The following is an 8,012-nucleotide window of genomic DNA, read 5'->3' as shown; positions in this document are numbered from 1 at the left end:
TCCCGCTACACATCGGCGTTCCCCGAGGAGCGGGGACCCGTCGGTAGGGACACGCAAAGTGCAGCGGGAGCACCCGCTCCTCCCGCCGCCCGTCTTTCTCCCCGGAGACACCGGCCTCGTGAACGAGCGCCCACGCCAATTCCCGCTATAGAGCCCCTGGCAGAGCCCTCCCCTGCCCTCAGTCTTCCCGACGCTCGGACCCACACTGAAAAACCTCTTGACTGCGGCAAGTATAGGCTGTGTTTTCACGGCAAAAACGTCTCATGACCGACAGTTCGGCAGGTGCTGTGTAGCCCAAGTCGTAACACTGAAAGTAGTAAAATGAATGTGTCTTTACAAACAGGTGCTGTGAATCTGCGTATAAATAGGGCCAGAGACTTGTAGATAAGGAAGTAACGGGAGAAACGATCAGTTTCAGAAAATGTTTGCTAGGGACTATTGCTCAGCCAAGGTCGTGCTAAATTCCCAAACTTTAGAAAGAAAAAGAATAGGGGGGGCAGGGGGGGGAGTGTGCATGTTGAGGGGGACATGTAGACGGAGAGTCTGGAAGTCTGTACCTTCCAAGTACCTCAGCCAATGGGGATAGGGAGAGGGTGATGTAGCTGGGAAAATTAGGATAATAAGGGGGCCATGTCCTCCCAACACTTTGAGAGATCCCATGGGAAATGGCCTCTCCCTTTGTTTATTAATAAAGTTACAAGGACTCCTCTATCTCCTTTTTGGACATAAACCTCTGGTGATGTGAATTTTTTCTGCACAACATTGTAATGGTTAACCTTATTTTGCTCATTTAAAACCAGTGGGGCATTTGTTTGCATATTGCTCGTAAGATTGTATCAGGAATCCAAGCTGTAGTGTACAATTAATACATGCGTTTAGCACAGTCATAGAACCAGGTGAATAAACCAAGCTTTTCAGTTTACCTTTAAAGAGGAAGGAGGGCAAGCAGCTGCAAAATCTAACCTGATGGAAGTCTAATGGTACACTGGTACCTCTACACTGGTAAAGGTACTATACTTCAGCCACTGTACCTTGCTTCACACATGTGCCTTTCCATTTAGGCATGCACACCTGTTTGCCTTTTTAGGTCTTCAGCAATCCATAAGAAAACAAAAAATTAGTTGCAGTTTAGAATACATCTTCTACAACATAGTTTATAAAGGGAACGGATACCTTATTTACCGGGGTTCCTGGAACCACTTACAGCAACACAGTTCTAATAGAACCACCTACGTTTTATACAGAAAAATGTTCCTCCTTCTCATACCTGATTAGCATGTATTTAGTGGCTTTTGCTTTGACACGTCCTCTACCTGCTCACAAATCTATCTTTCATTCTACACCTATGATAAAGAAAATATGGTTTCCTGTTCTGTGTTGCAAACATGCAAAAGACAGCTTCAGAAATCAGACTGGACTTGGGTAGCTCATAAAAGCAGTAAGTTGTTTGCTACCTAAACTGTTATCTACTTCCGTAATGTATTAGTAGCATATATAATTCATTACCTTGTTTACCCAGAGGACATAGTATTTTAGATAATTTATTTTCTAAAAATATGCTTTTATTATTAATACAGTACCTCTTCCTTCCTTTTCTCTATTTGCTTACTTATCTCATTTTGTACCAAACCCCCAAATCATTTGTGATGGTGTGGTGCAAAGCGATCCCAAACCCTACAACAGTGGTGTCCAGAAACAGGTGTGCTGGAGTCCTAATGTCAGTACTGCCTTTATGTGTCACTCTTTATACTACCAACAGTATAACTATGTCCTTTTTTGGAAATCTAGACCTCACAAATTGTATATTGCTTCTCTGGCAAGGTTAGTGTGACCTTTTTGTGTTTGAATTATGATGTGGATGGTTTTACATCTCTGTTTACTAACTACTTTGAATTAAAAATGTTATTATTCATTAAAAATGCAGGAGATTGCCAGTAGCCTGCGTCAGTATACACATGAACTAAAAATCTCAGTGTGGCTCCATAAATCACCATGAAGCCTTGAATTAGACCTCACAATTCCTGTCCTGTACTCATCTGTTATAAACTTCCCTCTACCTTCTGTTTCTCTGCCTTTGAAGTTTTTTACTGAGAAATGCTTAAGCTACACTTTGAATATGCATTTATAATTGGCTAATAAGATGCAATACAATCACGACTCAATCCTCTTCTCCTACTGCCTCCCCATCACCATTTCCCTCTCCCAGTTAATAAACTAAAAGCTTAGGGCACTAATTTTGACGGAGGGTCAATGTAGACTTTGGCATATTTGCAGTAAAATAGAGATTTAGAACTAAGAGGAACAAATGAGCATTAAATATGTCCCAAGTCAAGAATAAAATGACTTTGTTGGTTGGTGTTCTATCTGTTACAAGGCCAAAGCGAACACGTAAATGATGTAGTCAAGCAGGAGGGCTGCTGAAGATAAGATTAACAGAAATCTAACACACGTTTAATTTTAACTTATGTTCCGAGCGAGTAAGAAGGAAAAGAAAGACAAGACCATCACATATTTCCAGAAACTAGTAACAAACTGACACAGTGTGCGGGGAACGTCTGTGCATTTGATGTTATTTATAAAGGCAGCAGATAGAGTTACTCAGCCAGGCTGAGTTGTGGTGACCATTTACTTAATGCTTACTTCATAGCTCATTCGCTTAGAATGAGGTAGTGGATTAAGTGTTCCTCAAAAAAAAAATTTAAAATCTCATGACACTGTCATGAGCTTCCACTGCACTTGGACCTACTTGCAAATAGGCTACTTTATCTGCTTCATGCTTTCACGGTATCTCCCTCCCAGGGCTCTCTTCATATGTTATTTCACATGCTCAAGGACTGTGTACAACTGGAATAAGTTGTGCTGGTTTTTTGGGGAGTGTAAATTGTTTCAGAGCAGTTTTACCTCCCATCAGCAGACTTTCAGCATTTTTGACAAACTGATCATCTTTAAAAAGGCTATAGAAGAACACATTGCTGAGTAACCTGTAATACTTAACACTAAGCAAGTGATTCAGTGGACTGGTTCTCCTTACCTGCAAGAGAGAGTTCCTAGGCTTGTCCTTGTGCTTTGTAACTGAATGTCTCTTTTTGCTCAGATGTTTGCTCCACATATTTTTACTGTTTTCACACATCTGTGTGTAAGCAAGGGTAGAGATAAGAAACATTAAAATAAATATTTGACAAAATACAGGCTCCTGGGTGAGCCAAGCAGTGGATTATTTTGTATGTCCTTCATCTGCAAGGGTATATAAACAAAGAATAACTACCAATAATAATACATAATAGTTGCTGCCACGTAAAGTTTTCTGACTACAGAGAGATCCAACTGCTACTGCTGGTTATTTACCCTGCTGTCACGCAAGAAATGGGATTTTAAAAGGTAAACAGGTCACCATCTTTACTTCAACCAAAGTCTCTGTGAAGGTAAGATTTGAAGGCAACTACTGAACACAAAAAGAGGAAGGTAGAATTTTTTTTAAGCTACTGCATGGTATTTTTGGCTGTCTTAATATAATTTATAAATAACCTGAACATGATGATACAGAAGTATTTTGCATGATTCAAGTGATAACATTTGTATAAAATCAAACATGCTTGCTGTTTTGCAGTTTATAAAAAGCTGTGAAAAAAACTGTCAAAAAACCATGCTATAATATTTTGAAATAATTAAATTGGTTACAGATTTTACTTTAAAATACAGATTTAAAGTGAAGAAAACATCATGCGAGCAAAAAAAAGTGTAAGACTAAAACTTGCATCTTTTAAACTCACATTTCAGAAGTGCTTTATTTAAAGCAAGACCTTAAAATCTGTCAAGCTTACCTCAACAAATCTAATTATATCACAGAGAAGTGTTGTGCAATGTATTGTCAACACCAGATACTCTGCACTTCAGTCCTGAAGACTGGAAGCAAAGAGAACTGAGAAAACAATAATCCTGTACTGTGTGTATGTATTGTTACAGTAAACCATAATAGGAAGTGGAACAAATTCCAAAACATGTAGCAGAAGCTACTTTGGTTCTTGACATTCCACACAAAAAAGTAATTTCTGTTTCAGTGTTGCAGTGTGTGAGATTAATGTATGCTGTTCCTGTGTTTTAGATTGGCCCATTGGTCTCTGCCCCTTTGTACCTTATCTGGTCCCCATCTAAAAAGTTCCCTTCTGGTTCTCCTATTAGTTTCTGTTCTCCTGCCTGCCCTTCTCTCTTCCCCGTTGGTTGTTGCACCCTTGTCCCTCCCTTACCCCACCTCCTGGCCCTCAGCCCATTGGTTCTGGTTTCTTCCTGCCCATAGGAACCCCGATAAAAAGTTGTACCCCTGCTCTCCATTTGGTCTTTTGTTGTTTGTGCGGGGACCCTCCACGCGTGGAATAAACCCTCGTAGCTGGAACCTATACAAAAGACCCTTCTCGTTTCTTTTCCACTGATCGCCGCATAGTGGATGTGTGAGTGAGTAGCTGCATCACCTCGAGTGTGTGTCTGTGCCTTTGTTTGGCCCCAGCACCGGGCTTTGCCCCCCGCCCCCGACTTGGGACGCTTTTGGAAGGTCACGGCATTTCACCATCTCGCTCCACCCGCGGCATTTGGCACCCAAAGCAGGGACCATTGCAAAGGGGTCCCTAAAAGTGTCCCCAGTAGCTTTAGCTGCTGGGCTCTAAGTCGCTTTCAGTACTGCCAATACACGAAGACAGTTTTGAGTTTTATCAAGGCTGCTGCGAGGGTCGACCGACAACCTTCCTGTCGTGAAGACTGGTTGGATCAGCAGACCACCCCGAGAGCTTCTTTTGATGCCAGATGTGTAAGTTCCAGTGGGTCACCCTTATTCTCTTTATTATTTTAGTTTCCTATCTGGTGTTGGGAAGTATTTTGGGGAAAATGGGTGCTAAATTAACCCATTCCCAGCGAGAAGTTCAACTCCAAGTTGAGGGTGCCCTTACGGGAAAAATTTTACATTATTCGAAGGGGGATCTTATCCGTTTTGTTCATTGGATTTTTAAGTTTCTTCCTCAAGTTTACATTTCAGTTCGGAAATCTTTTCCGTTGGTTGTTTTAATTTACGCTGCAGTTAAAAAATTGAGGAATCGTTCACTTGGTGATGGGAATGTTTCTTCTCCTCCTGTTGCAAATTCTTCACCTCTTTCCTCTCCCCATGCTCCCCTACTCACTTCCCCTCCACAAGAGGGATTGAGAGGTGGAGAGGTGGATCCCATCAGTTGATGCAGAGTTGCCATCGTCTCTCTGCCCCCTCTCAGTCCCTTTTGCCCCCTTCTCGAGACGGGACTGATCACCCCGTCTCAGACTCTCCCTCAGCCCTTTTGCTTATGCCCCAATGTCTGTGTCTTCCCCAGTTGCCTCACAAGATGGCGCCAGCAATGTGGCCAGCCACGCCATATTGTCTCCCTCAAATCCCGGTTTTCCCACACTTGCCAATGCGCTCGGTCCCTCCCCTGCTCCACTCCTTGAGTCATTGGGTCTTCGTTGGGCCTTCCCTCGTCGTCGTTGGGCGTGCCCACGTCGGTCCCCACCCATTCCATCGGGAACCCCGCCCCTGGGAAACTGCACCCTTCTGGTTCCCACGCCATTGGGACTGGAAGTGGGTGTAGACATGACTGGAAGTCGTCCATCTTGGGTTCTGCTAAATGGCATCAACCCCAGCTGCCAATGCGTCCCCTTCTTCTGAAGAGGAAGAGAGTGATCTCTCAGATGTCGAGGATCACTGGGCTGGGGCGAAGAGACAAGCCATGAGAGATGGGGACTGGGAACTAGCTGCTAAAATCAGTGTCGCTCCAGTCACATACTGCAGAGGGAGGAACCCCAGATGGGAGCCTATCCCATATGCACAACTCAAAGAATTGTGCAAAGCAGCCAAAGATCATGGGTGTGGGTCCCCTTACTTTAATAATTTATTAGCAGCCACCTTCTCTGAACTCGCTCTAGTCCCGCACGACCTTAAAAACATTATGTCGTGCCTCCTTTCTTCAGCTGAATATATGTTGTGGGAAAGGACATGGAAAAAGCAATTAAGGGACCTCCTCCACATATATCAGAGGGATGCGAATCAGGTACCTCTAACCTCCGACCATTTATGCGGAGAGGGGAATTATGAAAAGCCTCAAGACCAGGCTCAAGATATTCCAGAGCCAGTCTTGGAAGACATTAAAAGAGCGGCAGAGAAGGCACTGCTTCTTACCCCTACCGATTCCACTCCATCTCAAAATTTCTCTAACATCAAGCAAGCTATTGATGAGTCTTTCATAAAATTCATTGATAGACTTAAAGAACCAGTAGAGAGACAAATTGAAAACAGAGAAGCACAAAAAGAACTCTTATGTGTGTTAGCTATGACAAATGCCAATGAAAATTCTAAAAAGATTTTGAGAACTCTCCCTCTTGATCCTGCTCCCACTCTCGATGCCATGATTGAAGTCTGTACGAAACAGACTTCTCCAGAAATTACCATCACGCAGGCAGTTTCTAAGGGAGTGGCTGAAGTAATGGCAGCGACAGCCAATGAAAAAATGTGTTGTTTTAGATGTGGGGAATTTGGTCATTTTATGAAAGACTGTCCAGAGTTCATAAATAATATCCCATCTCAAAGACTTGGTAAAGTGTGTCTTACAGACTGTCCTACTTGCCAGCATCACCACCAGAGGCATCAAAAAAACGGACATCTGAGCGCGGAGCGGCCTCGCATGGTGACATCAAATCAGAAGCCATCCAACCCTGCCGTGCGTGTCACAGCCCAGACTCCGCAGACGACAGCTTAAATTGGTGCCACTGTGAAGGGGACAGAGAGAGTCAAGTTTCTGAAGCCTTTCACCACCTTCAGGCAAGAACTCGGCTCCAGCTGGTAAGCGGACTGTCTATTGACTTTTCAGATTGTGACATGTACTTGATTCCCACAGAACAATATGGGCCCTCAGACGGCCCCAGAGACTTCCTAATATTAGGAGACCCTATTCATGGCCCAGAACAAATATTTGTAACACCTGACTGTGGGCCTGTGTAAAGAACTCCTAGTGACTGTAACTTGCCTTGATCCACCATGGAGACTGACCAAGGGATCACCTATTGCACAAGCCTTCCCACTCCCACCCCATTGGAACAACAAAGAAAGAATTCCAGCTGTATATTGGACAGAGGTAGTGGGTCCCAATAAGCCCCTTTTAGAGTGCCGGCTCCGAAATAAAAACTCAGAGTTATATCTTACAGGGGTGGTTGACACTGGGGCTGATGTAACTATCATTTCTTGCTCCGAGTGGCCCAAACTTTGGAAACTGAAACCGGTAAACGGGCGTATTTCAGGGATTGGGGGGTCCGCAGCTTCCATGCAGAGTGCAAATAATATCAAAATAGAAGGCCCTGATGGCCATGTTGCCACTATTCGGCCATTTGTGGTGCAGGCTGGCCTCACCTTATGGGGCAGAGACCTATTATCGCAATGGGAGACTTGTCTAGAAATCCCATCTCCATCGCAGGATTTTTAGTCGGGGCCACTGAAAAGCACGCCACCCCATCTCTCACTTGGAAACCTAATCGACCAGTGTGAGTTGATCAGTGGTCCCTTCCAGAAGAAAAATTATGTGCACTCGAATCCCTCGTAGAGGAGCAACTCGCCAAGGGTCATACAGTTCCAACAAGCAGCCCTTGGAACTCCCCTGTCTTTGTTTTAAAAAAACCAGGCAAAGACAAGTGGAGGCTCCTCCATGACCTCCGTAAAATCAACAGTGCCATTGAAGATACGGGTCCCTTGCAGCCAGGCCTGCCCTCACCCTCTATGCTGCCTCGCACATGGAAGCTAGCTGTGATTGAGATCTGTCTCGGTTTTGAAAGACAGGTGTCTGCTAAGGAAGGCAGAGGCCCCCCTTGAAGTGGCAGATATAGCCCCTTTTCCCTCCAAGTTATTATATTTTGAAATCAAGGGCCTTTAGGCAAAGATGTGGGAAATAGGAATAACAGTTCTTTACTCTCTCTCTATATATATGTATATAACCAGTCAAACAAAACAACAA

This window comes from Corvus brachyrhynchos, unplaced genomic scaffold (assembly GCF_000691975.1).
Source record: "Corvus brachyrhynchos isolate BGI_N302 unplaced genomic scaffold, ASM69197v1 scaffold444, whole genome shotgun sequence".
NCBI lineage: Eukaryota > Metazoa > Chordata > Aves > Passeriformes > Corvidae > Corvus > Corvus brachyrhynchos.
The sequence above is the reverse complement of the archived record's forward strand: the minus strand, read 5'-3'. Positions refer to the sequence as shown.